General features: G+C 42.9%; 2 long non-coding RNA genes across 3 annotated transcripts in view; both read right to left on the bottom strand.

Moving 5' to 3' along the window:
* Positions 1–23,381, bottom strand: part of LOC139702151 (uncharacterized) — a 158,735-nt gene that overhangs the window by 119,447 nt on the left and 15,907 nt on the right. The gene's annotated exons all lie outside the window — the stretch shown is intronic.
* Positions 1,759–20,536, bottom strand: LOC114104748 (uncharacterized). Its single transcript, XR_003584886.2, has 3 exons — positions 18,662–20,536; positions 3,410–4,074; positions 1,759–2,293 (listed from the first exon to the last, which is right to left on the bottom strand). It is a non-coding gene; the product is annotated as an uncharacterized lncRNA (long non-coding RNA).

The raw sequence follows: 23,381 nt of genomic DNA, 5'->3' as shown, positions 1-23,381 counted from the left end.
TTCAGTCCTGTCGGCCAAGTGCCCACATATCTTTGAAACACTTTGATATTTTTTTTCTGCTGTTACTAAAACACAAGGGTGCAGTGGAGATTTTGCCAAGATGAATTATGCCAGCCTGTGCCGCAGAAATACAAAGTCATCCATGAGTCTGATTAGTTTAGCAAAGGCGATTTCCTCTACTTATTACTTTTACATCCTCCTGTTTCTCTACAATCTTTGGCCAAATACGTAGGTGAGTAGATAATTGATAAGCTACTCCACATGTTCCCAGGTTCTTCCTTTCTTGAAGACTTGTTATATTTACATTTAATCAATAGAGAATCAGATTTTCTAACACTACAAGGGGGGGGATCAGCACCTAATTTCCAAAAATATATATTTGAAAAAAATAAGGTTTTTTTCAGTGCTGTGGATGGTGGAACCCAGGGCCTCATACACGCTAGGCAAGCTCTCTATCACTGAGCCACATCCACAGCCCCTGGAAAACATTTTTAAAATTCTCTTTGGCCTCTGTTACTTAAACATCTTTGAATGGAGTGGGGAAGGCCAAATATATATTTGCTTGATGTCCTGGAAATGCAGCATTTAGGTTAAATGGAGATTTGCTTCTGCCTCTGGACCTGCTTGGTCCCCAGTCCTGGGGACAGCGTCACCCCATCACGTGCACAGCACCAGCTGGAGCAAAGCTCTCCCTTCTCCCTAAGGATGACATCTCTCTGCCCCCATTTCCCTTGAGATTGGGGGGGTCACTGAAAACAAAGGAGTGTTCTAGATCTTGGATCTATCACTCTATATCTGAAGAAAAAAAAATAAACGTAAGTGATGAGTTCAGTAACTGTTAGGAAAGACACTGAGTTTTAAGAAAAATCAACATTTCTAAATGTAGCTTTAGAAAGTGACCCAGAAAATTGAGGAGGGCAGCGCAGTGTTGCTACAGCTCAGTACAAAACATTGTCTCTACCAACTCGGAACAAATGCTCGCTTTTAAATAACACCAAAGGCAAAGGCATATCTGGAGGGGACAGGGGACTCCTTCCTTGGCCTCTAACAGCTTTTAGTAAGTACACTTGGGACATTGGAGCTCTGAGCTAGAGATGCCTTCTGAGGTCTGATGCCAGGGAAATCATGGCTGTGGACTCCACAGAACAGAGAGAAAGCTGAGCCTGGATCGCACTGTTCCATGATGTCATTGTTGAAGCAAATGACAGCTACACAGAGCAGCTGCCCTGACTGACTCCCTCCTGAAGTGGGCGGGGCCAGTGGCTGGGCACTCTCCTGAAGAAAGAGGCAGGACGAACTGAAGGCAGCCCCTTGCCTACATCTCTTTGAGTTGTTTTTTTCTAGAATTGTGAACGAGGAGGCCCTTAGTAACTCAGCGTGGACCAGTTTCCTTCTTTACCTTCCAACTCAGGCCCATGGACCCTCTTTGGAAATTCCCACCAAAAATCCCTGGCCTTTCCCAGCTACCCAGGGGGATGACTCAGGCAGGGGAGGAGAGCAGACCCTCACCCTTAACCTTTCCCCCTGGGGAGGGGTGAGGAGAACTGAGGCCTACTCGTGGGTGGGGAAGGCCAGAATGCCCCTCTCTCTTGCAGCAGAAAAGGAAGAAGAGGCCTTCAGGGTGGGGATATAATGAAAGAAGAATTTTGTCCTAGAAACCAAGGCTGCAACCAAGTGATTTGTGAGCCACCGTCCTCAATTCTGGCTATAAAGTAGAAAAATTGGTACACTACAGATACATTTGGGGTTAAGCAGGTGTCTGATGCTTAATCACCATTTATTATATCATTTCAATGGGGAAATGTGCTCCAGATTTTAGTTTTAAAACCTGTAATAAATCAGGGACTTCTGCACTGGGAGAAGTGGCACTATAAAAATATCAACAAGCCCCGCTATTTATCAGTCACACATTGTGAGGTCTCACTCCGGTAAAGAAGCCAGTTAGGCATAAATCTGAAGTCACATCCAGCTGGTGGAGAGCTCATTACTCCTCGGTATGTCATCACTCTTTGGAGTATTATTACTGTTTGTCTGACATATTGTTATTTAGCTTTTCCCACACAGGGTTCATCTGCTCCTCCTCATCGTGAGGACATGAAGCCATCGGACTGTGGCTTCTCTCCTCCGAGAGCCACACAGCTGTTAGGATGGTCCTTGGGTCCTATCTTTCCACTTATGGATCCATATTTTTCCTTGAAGACTTCAACCAGTTCTTGTTATGTGTAGTGCAGAAACGTTACGGGCAGCTGTTTCCCTTCGGGGCTGTCAAGGGTCCGGGCACAGGCATCCCTTCCTAGGACATAAGGGGGCAGGCAGGCCAGGATTGAGTGGCTTCCAGATGCAGTGTAGGCTGACGAAGCCCTCCCAGACCCAGGTAATCCCAGCTCCAGAACCAGGCACCTGCCGTGAACTTGGAGCCAATTCAGAACCAACCCACACAGACGCCAACCCAGGTCCTGAGAACAACCAGGGCAGCACAAAATGACCAAGAAACCAGTGGCTTCTGTCTGAGTTCGAAAGTTCTGGCCATTGACAGGGGTGATCTGGACAGATCCCTGAGGGAAGAGTGTGCCAGAACTTCACTGGAGCCACACAGCAGTGCTGAGGGTTCTTTGGGGGCCCAAGGAGTGGGGAGCCATCTAGAGGGGCTGGTACAGCAAGAATCTGGGATCAGTGGTGGTGACCGGGGGATGGACAGTATTTGAGGATCTGGGCAGGAGTCAGTGCAGGAATCCCCAGGCATCCTACACGAGGTCTGTGTGAACACGCGTGTTTCCAAAATCAGTGTCAGGAGAACATTCTCTCCAGAGGGAGAACAGTAGTGGTGTCCTGTATCCCCTCATCCATTCTGCATCACTGATGCCCAGAGCCCTCTGAGGCACCTTCGTCGTGAATGCCCACCTCGTCGTCAGACAGAACTGCATGGTTTTCTACCCTGATTTTCACCTGCAGGGCTCTCAGCCCCTGCTCCTGATAGTAAGATAAAAAAAAAAAAATGCCTGTCTAATTAGATGTTGCTAGTCCAGCAATGATTCTCAACCCTGGCTGCACACTGGGAACACTTCAAGAGCTTTAAAAAAAAATCCCCTTTACGAGGCTGCACAAATTAAATCAGAATGTCTGGTGTCAGACACCCAAACTCCATTTTTTTCAATGGTCTCAAAAAAATGCACACAGGTTTGATGTATTTAGTAAATAAGAATACAGAAGGTCCAGTTAAATTCAAATTTCAGATAAGTAAATCAAGCCATTTTAATTTCTGATTTTCTTTTTTTAAAAGTATTTTAGTTGTCCATGGACTTTATTTTATTCATTTATATGTGGTGCTGAGACTCGAACCCAGTGCCTCACACATCCTAGGCAAACGCTCTATCACTAAGCCACAACCCCAGCCCCTTGATTTACTTACAAGGTTATTGTCATGGTTCGGATCTGGGCTGTCCCTGAAAGTCCCCTGTGATGAAGGTTGAGTCCCCAGTGCAGCCGTTCTCAGAGGTGGGGCTCTTGGACAGAGACTGGATCACGAGGGCTCTGACTCTCTGTGGATTCACTCACAGATGGATTTATAATTTGAAGGCAGTCCTGGGAGCTGGTGAAAACTGTGAGGTCTTGCTGGAGGAAGTAGGTCACTGGGGGCAGGCCCTGGCAGGTCACATCCTGTTCCTGGCCCTTTCCTCCCTCTCCACTCTGCTTCCCAGCCTCCTTGAGGTAAGCAGGTCTGCCCCACCATGTCCTCTGCCATGATGCTGGGCCTCACCACAGGTCCACAGCCATGGAGTCAGCTGACCATGAACTAAAATCATGAGCCAAAATCAACCTTTTCTCCTTTAGTTGACTTTCTCAGGTATTTTGTCACAGCAACAGAAAACTAACAATTACAGACATTTAAAGTAATTTTGTATCTCAATACTTTAAATCCAATACTTGTTTCTCATTGGTTCTACTTAGAAATTAACAACAACACAACAAAATAACTATTACTTTTAAAAAGAACTAAAGATATTTAAGTTCCTAGTGTGGGTTGTTTGAATGCCTTCATGAAATCAGCAGAAATCCTTGTGCAAAGTATTCTCTCTGTTAACAACAACAAGGAATAGAAAAGGAGAAAATCAGTTATTTTAAATAAGCAGTTTTTTTAAAGTATGCCCTGTGCACTACTTGCTTTTTTCCTCGTGTTTGCATGTTCTTCTCACAACTGGACTATATTAACATGTTGAGGGAAGAAGCTCAGAGAAGTATGTCCTATGCACTACCTGGAATGCACTTACACTAAAGAAAAAAAAATAACTTGTGGTTTACCTGAAATCCAAATGTCCATGGGAATCCAGTCTTTTACCTGTGAGCCCTTGATGAGCAGGCAAATACAAAAACAGCTGGAAAGGAGGGGAGAGAACAAGAGGAGAAATCGGAGGGAGGAAGCTCTCAAGCAGTACTCAAGAAGCCTTGGATCTGTGATTGCTTCTTCCCCGTGCTTTGCCAAGCAACCCCTGAGAATATCTAGGGATTTCAAGTGATAATGTACATTTTTTTAACTTCCTCATAAAATGCTTCATAGTCTTGAATATTTCACTGAATCAAAATTGGTTGATTTGTAGAGTTAATAGCACAACTAGGACATAGTTTAATGTCAATATCCAGGAATAAAACATCAGCCTCTTTGGGGGCTCTGATGCTGTGCAGGGCAGGAGCAGCCAAGAGCAAAGGCAACCCCAGGGACTCTCAATGAGTCTCTGATATCTGACATGCCTTACAAGCTGCAGGAATGCCCATGTGTTGTCTCCCCTTTAAACGCATGAAACATTGGCTTAGTGTTTCGTCTGTGGGTTTGGAGCAGCTGTAGAGATTTCAGGTAAATCTCTTACAACTCTAGAGAAGATGATAAATAGCGAGACCAAGCTACAATTCAACCTAAAAAAAAAAAAAATCTACCCAGTAAGCTAAAGTAGAAGACTGATATAAATGAATAAATAGATAAATGGGAAGAACAGGCTAATCTCTCATGCAGAAGACTTCCTAATTTATGTAGCTATTCCAACCTCAAGAAGGATAAGCACAAGGGCTAGGGGTGTGGCTCAGTGGTAGAGCACTTGCCTGGCAGGCATGAGGTCCTGGGTTCAATCCCCAGCCCAGGAAAAGGAGGAGGAGGAAGAAGAGAAAGGACAACTCCATACTTCCTTACATGTGGTCTGCACACAGAAACTTCCTTCCCAAGTGTTCAGTACAGAAAGAAGGGAAAACAGTTACTTCACAGTGAGGAACCTGTCACCGTCACCTAGCCAGGTGATCCAGGTGAATCTCAGTGAGGAGTCACACTGAGAGTGTGCACTTGAAAATGATATGATCTGAATGGCACTTACCTATGTTTTTTTTTTCCACTAAGGCATAAACCTAATCTAATCGTAAGGAAAAACAGACAAAGTCTAATAGAAAGGGGTCTTACAGCACACCTGACCAGCATTCCTTAAAACCATCAAGGAGTCTGAAAAAGAGTCACAGTGGAGAGGGATCACAAAGACACCTGAGCACTGAATTTAAGGTGATGTCCAGAGTGGATCCTGAAACAGAAGGACACTAGGTACAAGCTTTAAAAAAAATTCTGAATAAAGTATGGACTTCAGTGCATAATGGTATGTCAGGATGTCAGTGCTGGTGGCTAATTCTGACCCATGTGCCACATGTTGTGAATAATCAGGAAAACTAGGTGCAAGATAGCCGGGAAACTCTACTCTCTTGATGATTATTCTGTAAAATTAAATGATTCTAAAATTAAAAGTGTGATTTAGAAGATCTCTTCCTCACACAGCATATGCCCGCCAGCTGCACTTCTCCCAGTCCACCGGCTCCTGTACTCAGCATCCCCAGAATAAATCACCCGTATCTGCGTCACTGTGGAACAGTTACCCACACAGGGTAAACGGCATGATGGGGAGGGGAGGGAGGTCAAGTGCACACAGCACACGGGAAGGACGAGTTCAAGGTTATGACAAACGCGCATCCGTGGGAATACGGAGAGAAAGAGCGATTCCTGTAGTTGGGTCAGGCAGGAGCCCATGGAGGAGGAGACCAGCACTTCCACCAAACCTGGAAAAATTGGGGTATTCCTGCAGGTGGAGTTGGCCATGGGAACATCATTCAGCTTAACTTAGGAAGTAACTGAAAAGACAAGAGGTATTACATATGAGTAAGTCCTCAAACTGGGTGAAGATAAGGGTTGCCTTGGAATACTTGCAGGATGCTCAAATGGAAGAGGAAGGCACCTTTGAGGCAGTGTATTACAGAACCACAGAACGGACCAGAGAATAATCCCAGATGGCAGATTTGAGCCCCACAAAAGAAAGGCCTTTCTAATAATTTAGCATCAACCAAATTTTGCTTGAAAAGAAAACAGACACATTCTCCTTGAAAAATATCAAGTCTCCAATAGACCAATAAAAATATAGGGTGTCCATACTAAACTAGAGATCTCAGTCCATCCACACACTATTTAAAGACATATTTAAATATGTTTTAGTGAATAAGTTGGTCATAAGATATTAAATATTAAATATCCCATCCTAGCCTATAAAACCAACACAGGATGGGTTTCTCTCCAATGATCAAGCAATACATATGGAAAAGAAATCCAAGCATAAGTTATTTAGATAAGCACCACTCCATTGTGAAGTCTTATAAAAGAATAACGGGAAGGAAACGGAAGTTGGATGAATAACAACCCAACAGCCCACTGCTTTGATGACAAACTCAATAAAAGTGTGGCATGTAGTGATATGAGAGCCCCAAGAGCCAGCCTGACAGGGCAATTTAACACCCAGGTACACCCGCACATTCTACAGAGATCTTGGGGAACAATAGCTCATTGTCATCCAGGTAAGCACCATCAACAGGTACATTTAATGAGGATGACAAAATCATCGATATTGAGGCAAAATATATCACATCTTATCCACTGTGTCACAGTCAGGCTGAAATATCTTCTCAGCACAGACCTTGACACTATTCCTTGTACAAAAGGCACTAACTCATTTTTCCAATGAATTAATGCAGAATCCCTCTCCCAGGAAAAAAGAAAAGCATAAATCAGCTGGCTTTTATATCCAACTTATTCATCTTTTGCCTTTCTAACAAAAGACAAAGGGAAGGAGCTGGACACTGTTCAGCAAGTAACTTTATTGGCCCTTTAAGTCTGGGGGCAGTTTCATGAAGCAATCCCAAGGAGCAGGTGAACAGAAATGGAGGTCTGGTTTGGTGTGTTAGACAACAAGATGTAATTGCTTGTTAAAAATGTTGAAGGAAGGAAACATAATTCTAAGATGACCTAGGTCCATGTAAATGGAGGAAAATTAGCTTATACCAGTGGCTCTCAATGGGGTACGGTGTTCCCTCCCAGGGAACATTTAGCAATGGTTGGGTTGTCACAACTTGAGGGAGGAGTGTTACTCCTGACCTCCACAGAGCAGATGCAAAACATCCTCTGACACACATACACTGACCACATTTGCCCAATCCAAAGTTATCAATGGTGCTAAGGCTGGGGAGCCTCTTCATAGGAAATCTCTGTGGCTTGTTCCTTATTACAACTTCTGAAAACTCAAACACTAACACATCTTTACTGACCCCCTACCACTAGCAAGTGGCACACTAGGCAGCTGTTCATTATCACACTGAGTGTTCCCTCAGGCCTCCCTCAAGTGTGGGGAAACTCTGCTGATAGCAATTTTGATTCCCTGCAGCTGTAGACCAACTTCTCCATCCAGCAGTAGCTCACCCACACGCCTGGATCATGTCTCTCCAAGTGTGACTTGACTCAGAGGCCCTCCACCTACCCCTACCTCTACCCCCACATAGTTCTTCCACTTGCCTCATCCTGGGCCCTTGGGCATGACCAGACGGGGGTTTCCACATAGGAAAATTAGTTTAGGAACACTGGAAAAGGAGTCAGTAAATTGGTTCCTGTTTGCAGAAGGGAATTCACTTGGGTCAAGTACTAGAAGACAAGGCAAGAAAATGAATTGCAAATGCTAGACCAAGAAGTTCCTGGTGTATCAGGTAAACACTGGGAAGTCATGAGTCATTTCTATTTGGGGAGATGGTACGGAGAAAAAAATAATAATTTCACAAGAGTAAGTGTCTTGGTCCGTTTTCTGTTGCTATAACAGAATACCTGAGTCTGGGTAATTCATCAAGGAAAATAGATTCAGCACTTGGTTCTAAAGGCTGCAAGTCTATGATGGGGCAAGAAGTTTGGAAAAGGCCTTGTGCTGATGACAGAAAGGCAGAAGAGCAGGTGGACACAGAAGAAAGAGACACACTCTATCACAACCTGCTCTCGTAGCAACCGATGGAATCCCGTGGAATCTGACCCACACAGGAGAGAACGGCATTCCCCTCCCCTCCATGATCTCATGCCCTCTCAGAAGACCCACCTCCCAACACCACCACGATCAAATTCCAACATGAGTTTGTGGGGATAAACGTGTTCAAACCTTGAGGGCAAGGTGGATCTAACCTTCTTTGGGTTACACTTCCCTCTCCCCACCATCCCCATTAACAAACAAATATTCAAAGGGAGAAATATATGTCTCTCCTTCAGTAACACTGAAACCTAAAAATTGTAAAGTTAAAAAAGAACAGGAAGTGATTCTTTTTTTCCTGTGCAGATGCACGGGAATTCATTAAAACAAATATATTTCTCCTCATTGTAGTTCACCATCAGCAGAATAACTAAATAAGAAAATTGCCTTTGTTTCCTTCCAATTTAATAGAACTGCAATTAGGAAACTCAAGATGTAAAACAAAGCCACCAGATTTGTGCCAATTAAATCACTCATGGTGCAAACGAAATAACCTCACCTCGGGGAACAAACAGTCATGGTGCCCTGGTGATAGAAAAAAACAGTTTTTTTCCCCAACTGGATGTGCAGTTTTCATTTTTAGCCAATATTAGCCACATCTCTAATTTCTTCCTCTATAGTAATCATTTAATTTGATCAAAATCTATTTATTTTAAATTGTTATTATAATATCTGAATGTTGATATCTATGACATGGATCAATTGTGATAAGAAAAAAGTTAATAATACATACAATTTAAACAGTATGAAATCATTTTAAGATGAAGGAAGATCCAAGCAAGCTAAAGGTTTTGATTGGTCTTAAAAAACTCCATCAACCAGTTGTCCAACCATTTCTTAGTTTTAGAATACATTGATTTCTACATGGAAAACAAATCCTGAAATTGTAGTATCCTCAACATAATGATTCAACAATAATCTGGTGAGAGATGCAATTCGGGGTCTTAAAAGAGCGAGCAGACCAGGGGCTACCAACATCATGTGGACACTCATTCCACCAGGGCACCCATCATCCTGGGCTGTCCACACACAGGGAGAGGAAACCCGATTACCCGGTGAGTCCTGGAAGTGGAGGCCAGGTAGGGATCTCACATACTAAACAAGGAAGGCGCCTCTCTATCTTACATCCACTTGACGTGCACAAGTACTGTGTAGCCATCTACTTTTCCCTCAAGTTGGAAACTTCTCAAGTCTATGTAGCCCACTTCCAGAGTATTTGCTGAACTGATCTCAATTTCAACCAAAAGCTAATCTTTTTTTTGATAATAATTTTTTAGTTGTAGTTGGACACAACACCTTTATTTATTTTTATGTGGTGCTGAGGACCAAACCCAGAGCCTTCCACATGTGAGGTGAGCGCTCTACCGCTGAGCTACAACCCCAGCCCCCAAAGCTAATCTTTAAGTAGAAAAGATTCTCTGTAATAAGCATAATCTCTAGAAACAAAGCTGAAACCACAAGCCAGAAACTTATGTTGGAGGGTAGTTATGATTTCTCCCTCTCAAGCTTGTGCCAGAAAACTCATTTCTTTAAAATTTTAGTTGAAATTATTTTAAAAATGCCCACAAGTACTCTTCTTTCAAATTTAACTCCAGAGGAACCTACTTATGTTTTTATTTGGCCACACATCGGCACCATTATTTTACTCAAGGGAGGAGAGTAGAGATTTCTGTCTTCTTCTCTCTTCCTCTTCCTCAGTCTAGCTGACATGAGTTGATGGGAACTTGAAGTGGGAAATGGAAGGGAACAGATGGATGGGGAGTCCCATGAATCCAGGTGAGACCCAGTAACGAGCAGAGTTTTAAAGTTCCCACCAAATCAGCTTTTTCTCAGCATTTTCAAAACCAAAATGAAGATAACCTGTGAGAAGGTACTTATGCCTGGTGGGTAGAGTGAGTCCCACTATTGAGGAGGTGGCTTCAGACTTTTAGATGTGGAAGGGCCGAGATGTTCTAAACCTGAATTCAGAACTCATGATCTGAAAGAATCAAGTATAGATATGAGACTCTGGTTCTTTCCTATGAGTATTCTCAAGTCTGTAAATACATATATCTTATAAATACATAAATCTTGGCCAAAATGAAAAAGTCTCCCAGCACCCTAGGACTCTTCTAGCTTCTCTCTTCTGTCATCTACCTATAAACTTTCTAAAGAGCTGTCTACTTCAGAGGTCTACATTTTCCCTAAAAGAATTTCCAGCAGCCATGATTATGATCATATGCTAAACAATTAAGTCCCCATTTTCAATTCTGCCAAGATTCCAATGAAATTAACACAGGTGCATTAGAATAGATTAGAAATCATAACCTATGACTTATATATTATTATCATATTAAGTAATATTATTATAATCACTGTATCATAATAAAATTATTAGTATTGTTATATAATTATGTTTTATATTGTGGACTACATGTAAGTTTTTATAGGTATTCCACATCTCGGTCAATGAAATAAAATGGATTAAGTTGATGTCCAAATATTTTCATCACAAATTGAAATAGTTGTCCAAAAATATAATTTCTCCTGTGTTGTAATGGTTAATTTGAATTGTCAACTTGATTGGATGAAGAGATGTCAATGATTAAGAGGCTTCTGGGTGTGTCGATGGGGGTGTTTCTAGGAATGATTGGCATGTGGGATAGCCAACTGAAGTGGAGACCCGCCCTAAGGGTAGGAAGCACCATCCAATAGGATGGTGGCTTGGATGGAATAAAAGTTGGAAGAACAAGGAAGCAGCAGATACAAGCTGGATTCTTGAATGGGTTCTTGATTGCTGCTGTGATCATCTGAGGATGTTGGATTCTGGCTTCTTTATTCTTCCAAAGCTGATTCTGCCAATGATTCTCCAGAAGCCTTTGGTCTCAGACTAGGGTAGCACTGTTGATCCCTCTTGTTCTGGGGCTTCAGCCTCTTGGACTGCGCAGCTACCGGTTCCTCCAGCTCTCCAGCCTGCAGACGGCCACTGTGGACTATCCGGCTTCTGGTCGCATAGGCCAACCTAGTAAATTCTCCATTTATAATTGTACTTCCTGTTGATTCTGTTCCTCTAGAGAACCCTGACTGATACCGGTGTCATAAATATTAACATTTAGAAATAAAATTATTATGTTACTCTTAAATGTATCCAATCAAATACAAATACCAAACAGAATTCATATCTACCCTCCTCCATTTAAAAAGAGGCGTGAACAAGTTCTCTGACAACTGAAACACTGACTCTAGTCATTCTCTGAAATTGTACTTCATTCCACTTCCTGCATGACATTTAACATTAATTTAATTTGCTTCATGCTTGAAAGGCTTTTATTTACAGCCCTACCATACTTTCCTGCAACAAAACACAAGATGCATAAGTTGAAATTAATTGATTTTATTTTCTGGAACCAGGAAGTTCTAAGTGTTAAAATTTTTTCTTCTGACCTCCATTACAATTACATGTATTCTTAGACCATAACTAGTTGGTCTGAACAACACACATATAGTCTACATTTTGAAAAGGGATCTTTAAATGTAAAAAGTATTTATTGGAAATGTACCTTATAAGGAAGCGAATGGTGACTGACCAAAGGATTTGTTCGGCCGCCCCTTGAGTGGCCAGGAAGACATTGTAGGCTGGGACCAGGGTCCACAGGAAGATTCTGGATGGGTGAGAGGGATGCCTTTCACCTATGAAGAAGGTGAGGGTGATTGTGAAAGTGGAGCAGAAAAGGAAAACCACTAAACAGAAGTACTTTCTCTTGCAGGTAAATATCAAGACATCGGTTTTAGAACCTGCACAAGTCGATCTCCTTAAAGTTATCTATTTCTGTGTACCTTCTAAAAAGTCTTTGCATACACTGGGGCAGGGGGTGCATACCCCAGTTTTAGGACCACTGGTCTAGACCAAGGGGACTCCATGGGAACCAGATTATCAATCCAACATGTCACAGCAACAACGTGAGAGAACTTCTATTTGAATGTATTTTTATTAAAAACAAGAAAGTAATTTTCTTTACTACTATTTAATACATGGGTTGACACTTGCCTCATGCATCACAAGGACCTTGGGTTTATAGAGAGAAGAGCGGGGTTCCCATCACTTGTTCTCTTCAGCATTTCAACATAGTTTGCCTCTGACCAGTTAAGGGGCTTCATACACCTCATCATTCACTTTTAACCAGAATAATTCACATTTAAAAAATAAACTTTAAAAGATACTTGAGGCTGGGCACAGTCATGCATGCCAGCAGCTTAAGAGGCTGAGGCAAGAGAATTGCGATTTTGAGACCAGCCTCAGCAACTTAGTGAGGCCCTGAGCAACTTTGCAAGACCCTGTCTCAAAATAAAACATAAAAAGGGCTGTGGATGTGGCCCAGTGGTTAGGCACCCCTGGGTTCAATGCCAAGAAAGAAGAAGAAGATATCTGAAAAGAAATCATAGATTGAAGATAATTCTAGAAGGCAAGCATGTGCCACTAACAAGAGGAGCACTAGCGTTTCAGTGCCTTTGAAACCCCAAAACTATGCCCAGCCCACCTCCCCTCCACCTGCTCCTTATGAGCTGGTCTTGCCAGACTAACTGGAAAGCATCCTGATTCCCACTTCAAGTCCCCACCAGCCAGCCCCCACCCCCATTCCTCACAGATTCTGAGTTCAGACTCATTGTCACTCCTCAGTTCAACTGCAGCCTCCCTGGCTCCCAGGCACAGAAAACAGCCCTTCATATCTAACCACGTATTCAGGGGCCTCTGAAAGTGGCTCACAGGCTGTTCCCAGAAGTCGGGCCATTGAGCTGCCTAGAAGTCACAGTGCTTGACCCAGGTGCCTGGCCGGCCCCCGTGATGGACAGGCGTTTTGACCTTTCTCCTTGGCAAGCCTCCCACTCCCACCCAAAGCTCAGTCTCAGTTCGTGATTTTACTGAAGTCATCAGAAGAGAAGGGGTCCACCTTCCCACCACCCGTCATCACCCCACATGCTGGGTTCCCACCGGCTCCTGCAGGTGGCTCTCCACACAGCATCCGGGGCCAGTCCTCCCCTGGGCTCTTCATCCCTTCCTTTCTTGCCTATCAAGTGTATCATTCCAGCAATTTCCCCGCCCGTACACACACACCTGCGCACACACCTGCATGCACACACACATGCACAGTCATTCTCATCTACAGAGAGAATGATCTCTCCCATCTTTCTTTGAGAAGTATCTCTGCACTTGGAATGGATGCTGTTTATTGTCTTCCTGACCCTCTGCCCTTACCTCTTCTGCCTTGATTTTGTCCCCCACCCACCCTTAACATTCCAGAAGTGTCAATAAGTTAACACTCCCCTAAATAGCCTCCCACCAACAGCAGACAAGAGTTGTCACATGAACACCACGTCCCTGTCACCACCCTCCAGGCGGGATCATTCTGGTGAGTGTGCGTCCCTTTCCCCAAGCTTCTCCAAAGTACTGAGTTCCAGCAGCCATGAGATGTGCTGGGTACGTCCTCCTCAGGAAGCCCATCCGCTTCCCTCTCAATATCCCCTCCCCTGTCAAGGGTCCCCAAACACCCCAGATAAACCACTTCAGCTGGACTCCTTACCTCAAGGCCTCCGGGGGACCCCAAACAAAGATCGGACCCCCCTTCCCCTCCAGATCTGGTTCCTATTTTCTGTTCCCCTTTAACCAAAACTCCTCGGAAGCATCATCTCCAGCTGCTGCCCACAGTCCCTCTCCTCCCACTCTCTGAGAGCCCTCTGAGCGGGCCATCACTCCACACTGAAATGGGTCATGTCGAGGCCACAGTGGCCTCTAGGTTGGCAATCCGGTGGCCCAATCTCAGGCCAATCAGCAGCATACGACTCAGTTGATGGTCGTCTTCTCAGGACATTCTGTTCACTTGGCTCCCTGGATGCCACAAATCCTGGTTGGCCGCACCTTCTCCGTCCCTTTTGCTGGGCTCCTCACCTCCCTGGCCTCTCTGCCATGGGATCCACCAGGTCATTGCTTAGTCCTCTTCCTCTGTCTAACATGTAGTGGATCTCATCTAGCTTAAGTCTTCATATCCTCAACACTGAGGATTCCCAAAACGTATCTTCCTGACACAAGATTCCTACCCAACATCGCCTTCGGGAGGCCTGATGGATACACCAGACCTAACATCCAGACAGTGAGCTCTTCACCGCCAAGGCCACCTGCAGGTTTTCCTCTTGGTTAAGGGCACTCCTTCCTTGCCACCACTCATGCCCAAAGCCTTGGACTCAGCCTTAGACGGCTCTTCCTGTAGGCAGTAAATTTCAACCAGTCCTTCAGAATACACATAGAAGGTGAAGGTGACCACTTCCACCCACCATTATTTACTGCCTGGATTACCACACCAATCTCCTAACAGATTTCTCTGCTTCCCCCGGGGTTCGCCCAAAGTCTAGTCTCAACCCAGAAACCAGATGGATCTATTCAAAGTCAGATCAGATCACCTCACTCTGGGGCTTGAAACCTTCCAATAAGGACTCCTCCTCTCTCAGAGCAGCAGCCAACTGTTATGCCAGATCCGTGGGACCCCAATAGACCTCCAGAAGCTGAATCCGATGCAATCACACAAGAGTCTTTATTGCCAGCTCGAGCCTGGACTCACAGCCGTTCCCGACGCAGCGGTCCCAGGGAGTGAGTCCCGGTCCTTTGTTCAGTGAGATTTTATAGGTTTTGGGGGGATACTGTATGCATCACAACATCACACAACAAATCATTCCACACCGCGGGAAAATCAAACAACAACTCTTAACATTGATTAGCACATTCAATGACGGGAACAATTTGGGTAGGGGTGATTGGTTAATACAAGAGAAGGGTTCGTTTGAACTGATGGGTTTAGGCCACGAAGGGTGTACGTGCTAGACTACATGGCTTCTCAACATGTTATCAACCACCATAAACTACTTGGGGGTCATCTGGCATCCCAGGTATTTTCCCTGTCTCATGCTGATTGGAGGTTGCTAGGGGGGTTGAGGTTGCTAGGGGGTTGCTATGGGTCCTCACCTAGCCTAACTGATCAGGGACACCTGGCTCCACAGACCTCTCCTGTTATTTACAGACAAACAACTCAGCAGGGTGGGTATGTGCTTAGGAGTGCTCTGTGGGTTTTTCCAAGGACAAGGGTCACGCCCCCTTCCTTGGACAGGCTTTGCTCTGAGGTAGAGGCTGATTTCTCAAAAATGGAGTCACATTAGTTTCTCACCAACATCTTCCGATGATGGCCTTGGAGGCCTGCACAGCTGGGCCTGAGATCACCTCTCCAGTTTACTCTCCTCCATCCACTCTGACCCCACTTTCACCGACCTGAACATGGCAGCCTGCTCCTGTCTAAGGGTCTGCATTGGCTGTCCTCTCTGCCTGGGATGCTCTCTGTTGGATTCTGCCTTTATTATGCTACAATATTTACTTATTCTACTGTTAGCAATCTGTCTGTCCTAGAATGTTGGCCTGTTTTCCTAGGTGCTGGAGGAGGGTGCCGGATACAGCTGATTTTCCATAATGAGAATAGGGAATGAATGAATTTCTCACCCCTTTTATGCCACGCATCCTAACTCTGCCTCACACGTGCCCTCAACCTTCTCAGACTCTTGCCTTTGCACTTAGGAGTTTTGTCCTTGCTGAAACCAAAACTATCCATTAAGAATCTACTCAAATGTCACCTTCTGCTTGAAGCCCGAACAGAAATTCCCTCTCCCTCCTTTGGTTTCCAAGGCCCCTTGACTTTGCTTCTCTGTTACACCTAATGATTATTTGTCTCAGTCCTCACAATTTATGAACTCCCTAAGAGCTTGTTGGGTGTGTGTGTGTGTGTGTGTGTGTGTGTTTATTTGTCTCATTTGGTCCTTCACACCACCCCTAGCACAGGGTTCTGGTATCTAACAGTCATTAAAAGATGTTGGGATATATACCCAGGAGTGGGATTGCTGGACACATGGTAGTTATATTTTAGTATTTTGAGAAACCTTCATTATTGTTTTCTGTAATGGCTGTGCTGATTTACATTCCCATCAACAGTGTGCAAGAATACCCTTTTCTCTGACATCCCCCAGGGCACCAAGGAGAGACCCCATGAGGCCTCCTGTCACTACAGGGTGACGCCTTGAATTGAAACAGTTGTTACATGTGTTTCTATTTTTATGTTTTTAAAATGCCATGAACATTATTTTAATTAAAAAATCATAATCATATCTATTTATGAGATACAATGTCTTATTTTGATATATGCATACAATACAGAATGATTGGATCAAGCTAATTAATTTGCCTATCCATCACCTTGCTTGCTTATTGATTGATTGATTGATTGCTTTTGCAGTGAGACATGTGAAACTTTCTCCCTTAGTTCTCTTGAAATACACAATGCATTGCTATTGACACAATGCACCCTGTTGTGCAATAGATCTCACAACTTTTTCCTCCTGTCTCAATGAAATGTTTCCCCCTAGGACCCACGTGGAACTTGAAAAAGTCGAGGTCATACTAATGGAGCGTGGACTGATGATCAGCAGAGCCCAGAGTAGAACAGAGACAGAGAAGGCTGATTCTTGAGTCCCTTTGTCTCCTTGGACCTCCAGCAGTGCCTCTCACAGGGTTTTGACAAGTGTTTGTGGACGCACATTCTGTAGGAATAATTGTATAATCATGTCCCTGAGAGACAGTGCCCTGGCAAAGTCTGCGGAATGCGAAAAGTCGCCTTTAATGAGAGTTTTACGAGTCATCGATTGTTCGCTAATCAATACCTGAAAACAATGAAAGCATCCAAAACACAAGGTAAGACTGTAAACAAATCATCCAGTAAATAGGAATCTGCCTCTCGTCCCCAGGAAAGGTGTGAATTTATTGTGGCATATTTCTACTGGAAAATACAGAGCTGCCAAGGAGAAATTGAACCCTTAAGAAAATACAAATGAGGCAAGGGTTTGTAAAAGCCACTCCTACAAAGATCTGGATGAGTTTTGTGGGTGCCACGGATGTAACATATGCCCTTGCTGGAGAGGGTTAATTTCTGGGATTAGCCTCCCTGCCTCCCTTCTTCATCTGCATTTAATCAACTCCAAACCATCAGGGGCTAAGATAGGGTCTACAGTAACCTGGAGAGGTCATTCACAATGGGCTTCCCCCAATCTCAAGAAGACCAACCTTGGCTTTCTGAGGGGACCTCTCCATGGGATCTGTTTATCTGCCCATCTGTCTGTCATCTGTTTGCCTCTGGATTCCCTGGCCTTGGCTGTCTGGCTATGACCCCTCCGTCCCCAGCCTTTCATCTACTGTAGTCAATGTCATCTTCTCTTTACCTTGAGCCACCGTGGGCTAGATTTACCTTGGAGGATAGGACCCAGTCTTCGAGGTCCTCATGGTCCCCCTGCATTTACATCTAGTAACTGATGAGTAAATATCTGTTGAATTTTAAAATAAAAGAATGCAGCTAGATGGGAAGAGCTATAAATTATCACCTTGCCAAAAAGCCAAAATCAGGCTTTTTCCACACACTGATAGAGGTGCCACTTTTAAAAACAAGTCAGAGAGGCCCGGCCAGAGAGTAGCATCAGCAACAGAACAATCACTAGGTTTGTTAATGCATGGTGGTGGTGCAGAGAGGATGCTTTAAAAAAATTAATCAACACCCAAAATATCAACAGTAACCTGGAATGTGATAGAAGAACTCTGCCTTTCTTTCCATCATAATTATTTTGAGCCTGGAAGGAACTGTTGGGTTTTTGTTTTTTTAGAGTCAGTGATCTTCGCCATGACATGCAGTTTGGGAAGCGCAGCTAAGCCATGACGCATGACCTGTCTTTACTTTGTTTCTCCCAAACCCTACAGATGAAGTTAGACTTAGGCCAAGGCAAGCCCACAAGTGGCAGGAACTCTGCTGGGCTCTGGAGAGAGATGGAAGACAGGGTCTCTGGAGTGTCCTTGGGGACAGAGAGGGGAAGAAGTGAACATAGGAAGGGCTTTTGCATTTATCCAGAAAGGACAGTGAAAAGGGGCAGAAGGAGTGCTGATGGGGTCACTTGGTCCTCCAGAGTGGGTCTGTGAAGGAAGAGCCCAGAAGTCATTCTTAGAGGAAATGATGGGTGGGGACAGGGAAAAGTCAATCCTGTATTTAAGATCAGCACACCTCCTGGCCCGGTTGTTGAAAGGGAAAATGCAAAAAGTTAACAAAGGTGGGGGGAGTGGGGAATAGCCAATTATACCAACAAATGTAACTCAAGATATCAATGAGATGCTCTTTATTTCAGGCAGGAAATTAATAAAAATTAAGTACTTAATCATAATCGGAGCTTGTGTGGAGGTGAGAAATGGAGCCTCTCATACTTACATTGACAGCTTGAGCAGGTATCAGAGAAGCCGTATGTATGCAAAGATCATGGTGATTTTCTGTTTCTGGCTCTTATTGACTTTCCGCAGCAATGGATTGACAGGGGAGCAGGTAGCACTGGTATGTTACCAAATTCATGAGATTGTACAATAAGATCTGTGCATTTCAGTGCTTATAAAGTACCCTTCAATAATAAAAAAGGAAATCAAATATAAATAAACAAGTTCACCAAGCAAAATACAGCTGGACACTCATTGTCCCACTATTTGTAATAGCCAAAAAGTGCAAACACCTGGGTAAAATAAAAGTGGTGTATCTACTCAATAGAATATTGCACAGGCATTTAAAGGAACGGAGGCTAGGAGGGGACACAGAAATTTCACTGATAGGGCTTGAGGATGGAACTCAGTGGTAGTACAGTCAGCTAGCATGTGTGAGCAAGGCCCTGGGTTCCATACTGGCACCAAAACCTACAAATGTCAATGAGAACAATCAAGATCATTTGGAATCTGCTAGGCAGATTGTCAAGTCCTACCCCTGGAGTTCCTCAGTAAGTTCCATCCATTCCATGTGGGATGGATCCAAGAATTTGCATTTCTCACAAGCAGCCACATGAGTCTGACGCTGCTAGTCCAGGGAGCACACTTTGAGAACTACTAAGATAGAGAACGTTCTCCTGGGTGTTTTTTCCCAAAAATAGTCTCATAAAACCTTTCCTCCTCCTTCACCCCCTGTTCATCCCATTATTTATTATCGTCATCATTATTATCACCACGGTCACTGATAAGAGTTGACGCTGAAAGAAGATGGCATACTGACCCTGGCTCATAGGGATACTCCTCTCAGAAAAAAACCTTATCTGTCTCTTCCATGGTCTCAAATGATTTGGGGTTTCCAGCTAAATCCTGAAATGACACATTGCACATCCTTGAGAGTATAAATCAATTCTTGGTAACAATAGGCCTATGGCACTTCTGAATTAAGCTGCCCTTTCTGGAAGATCAACAACCAGCTATCACATTTTTGATCAAGAACCTACTTTCTACTGCTCCTCTAACCTTGGCTCACAAATTTGATAAAAGAGTATTTTTATAGGCACTAAAAATTCAGATCTTTTGACTAATTAACTAATGGCAAAAGGAGGCTTCTGTGGGTCCAAAATATTACAGTTTCAATGAGCATCATAGTAAGGACAAAGCGCTTGCGTGATCTCATGGCATATTCCAGCTCCCGCTGTGACCTGATGAGGTGACTGGATGTGGATTTTTACACTGTTAGCTTCGCCCTTCTGTCCTCTTCAGGGCTCGAGGGCTACTTGAGCCTCCAAGCTCCTGTAGGTCATGCACCTTGGAACCCTTCCTCTCCAAGGCTCTCGTTTCAAATCAGAGAAAATGAAATTCCAAAAATCTGAAGCAGCTTGTTAATGCCATTCAGCCAACTAGGACCAGAGCAGAGCCATTAAGTCCCAGGATTGAATTCCCAGCTCTTTCCAATATGGTCTCCAGTTCCCTGTAGAAACTTCTGGAGAAAGAAAATATCCAATTTGGTATGTTTTGTATTACATTTCCATTTACGTTTCATGCAATGCAATTTATTTTTCCTTTGGCGTTTAATGACAAAGTCCAATTCAAGTAGGTCATTCTTGTGGTATTTCTCCACTAAATTATTAAAAGCCTTGAGCTGTAGAAAGATGGAGATGCTTCCAGAATTCCTTCATCTTTGAAAATTAACTTCTCATTTCTAGAGACTAATTGCATTAGAAAATAATGTTCTGGGGCTGGGGATGTGGCTCAAGCGGTAGCGCGCTTGCCTGGTGTGCGTGCGGCCCGGGTTCGATCCTCAGCACCACATACAAACAAAGATGTTGTGTCCGCCAAAAACTAAAAAATAAATATTAAAAAAAAAAGAAAATAATGTTCTGTTTTTGTTGTTGTTTTGTTATTGGATAATATCTATATTCAAAAGTAAATAGCACACACATGCCAACATATTCCTCACAACATATTCCTCACAAACTAGAAACATATAAACATATAAAAAATCAACTTAAAATGTTACTTTCACATACAATTTAAAAGACAAGCATTAGCATTTTTTTTCTCATTATTTTGATAAAGCCAAAAGTAGGAGGCAAATTTTAAAGTCTTCCTTTTGTCTCTGACAAAATTAATCAGGAAATTATTTGTATTTATAGTCAAAAATCAAACATTTTAAATATCCATTCAAATCTAAGTTTGATTAAGCAAAATACAAATAAAATATTTAAACTTATGTAAAAATAGGTACTCCTGGGGAGACTTAGCTATTTTCCTTACTCCTTTGTATTCTCCACTAATCTGTGATTTCTGTCCTTGCACTAGAGAGAACACAGTGTGTATTAGTCAGTTGTCACTGTGGCCAAAATATTCAACTAGAACAACTCAGAGAAGAGAAACTTTAATTTGGCTCATGGTTTCAGCAGTTCAGTTCAAGGTCAGCCAACCATTGCTCTGAGCCTGGGTGGAGAAGAACATCATGGAGGACCAGTAAGGCAGTGGAAAGCTGCTCAAATTATGGCCTCCAGGAAGCAGAGACAGAGAGGGTGGGGACCCCAGGGAAGATGCACCCTCCCAGGGCACACCCCCAGGACCCCACCTCCTCCAGCCACACCCCACCTGCCTAGTCACCTCCCAGTTAGTCCATTCTAATTAGTGTGGACTGAGGAGGTACCAGCTCTCCTAATGGAATCATATCATCTCTTCTGCATATTCCTGCATTAACATGAAAGATCTGGGGCACACCTCATAGCCAAACCATCACACAGTGTGCATTCCTTCAAAAAGACTTACTAGGAATAGGAACATATCTCAACATCGTAAAGGCTGTCTTCACTAAGCCCCAGGCCAACATCATTCTAAATGGAGGAAAACTGAAAGCATTCCCTCTAAAAATTGGAACAATTTTGGGATGCCCTCTCTCACCAATTCTATTTAACATAGTCCTTGAAACACTGACCAGAGCAATTAGACAGATGAAAGAAATTAAAGGGATATATATAGGAAAAAAAACTTAAATTAGCACTATTTGCTGACAATATGATTCCATACCTAGAAGACCCAAAAAGCCTCACTAGAAAACTTCTAGAACTGGTAAACAAATTCAGCAAAGTAGCAGGTTTAAAATCAACACCCATAAATCAAAGGCATTTCTCTATATCAGTGACAGAGAAATGAGGAAAACTACCCCATTTACAATAGCTTCAAAAAATACAATAAAATACTTGGAAATCAACAAAAGAGGTGAAAGATCTATAGGATGAAATCTACAAAACCGATAGTAGAGGATAGGAAAGGCAGCAGAATACAACCGACACTAGTATGGCAGTATGTAGAAACGTGGATGTGTAACCAATGTGTTTCTGCAATTTGTATGCGGAGTAAAAATGGGAGTTCATAACCCACTTGAATCAAACGTATGAAATATGATATGTCAAGAGCTTTGTAATGTTTTGAACAACTAATAAAAAAAGAAAAAGAAAAATGGAAGGTAAAATAAAAGCTTTTTCTTATTAAAAAAAAAAGAAAGAAAGAAAGAAAACTACAAAACCCTAAAGGGAGAAATCAAAGAAGACCTTAGAAGATGGAAAGATCTACCTTGCTCATGGATAGGAAGAATTAATATTATCAAAATGACCATATTACCAAAAGCACTATATAGATTTAATACAATTCTGATCAAAATCTCAATGGCATTCATCATAGAAATAGAAATAGAAAAAGCCATCATGAAATTCATCTGGAAAAATAAGAGACCCAGAATAGCTAAAGCAATCCTTAGCAGGAAGAATGAAGCAGGTGGCATCACTCACTATACCAGACCTTAAACTACACTGCAGAGCAATAGTAACAAAAACAGCATGATATTGGCACCAAAAGAGACTTGTAGACTAATGGTACAGAACAGAAGACACAGAGACTAACCCACAAAGTTACAATTATCTTATATTAGACAAAGGTGTAAAAAATGTACATTGGAGAAAAGATAGCATCTTCAACAAATGGTGCTGGGAAAACTGGAAATCCATATGCAACAAAATGAAATTAAATCCCTATCTCTTACCATGCACAAAACTCAACTCAAAATGGATCAAGGACTTAGGAATAAAACCAGAGTCCCTGCGTCAAATAGAAGAAAAAGTAGGCCCTAATCTTCATCGTGTGGTATTAAGCCCCAACTTCCTTAATAAGACTCCTGTGGCACAAGAATTAAAATCAAGAATCAATAAATGGGATGGATTCAAACTAAAAAGTTTCTTCTTAGCAAAAGAACAATCTGTGAGGTGAATAGAGAGCCTAAATGAGCAAATCTTTACCCTTCACACATCAGATAGAGCACTAATCTCCAGGGTATATAAAGAACTCAAAAAGCTAAATACCAAAAAAACAAATAACCCAATCAATAAATGGGCCAAGAACCCAAAGAGACACTTCTCAGAAAATGATGTACAATCAATCAACAAATATATGAAAAAATGCTCATCATCTCTAGCAATCAGAGAAATGCAAATCAAAACTACTCTAAGATATCATCTCACTCCAGTCAGAATGGCAGCTATTATGAAGACAAACAACAATAAGTGTTGGTGAGGATGTGGGGAAAAAGTACACTCATACATTGCTGGTGGGACTGCAAATTGGTGCAGCCAATATGGAGAGTGGTACGGAGTTTCCTTGGAAAACTT

Source organism: Marmota flaviventris, chromosome 16, assembly GCF_047511675.1.
Source record: "Marmota flaviventris isolate mMarFla1 chromosome 16, mMarFla1.hap1, whole genome shotgun sequence".
NCBI classification, from domain to species: Eukaryota; Metazoa; Chordata; class Mammalia; order Rodentia; family Sciuridae; genus Marmota; species Marmota flaviventris.
Note: the sequence above shows the minus strand (reverse complement) of the source record. Positions and strands in the feature narration are given on the sequence as shown.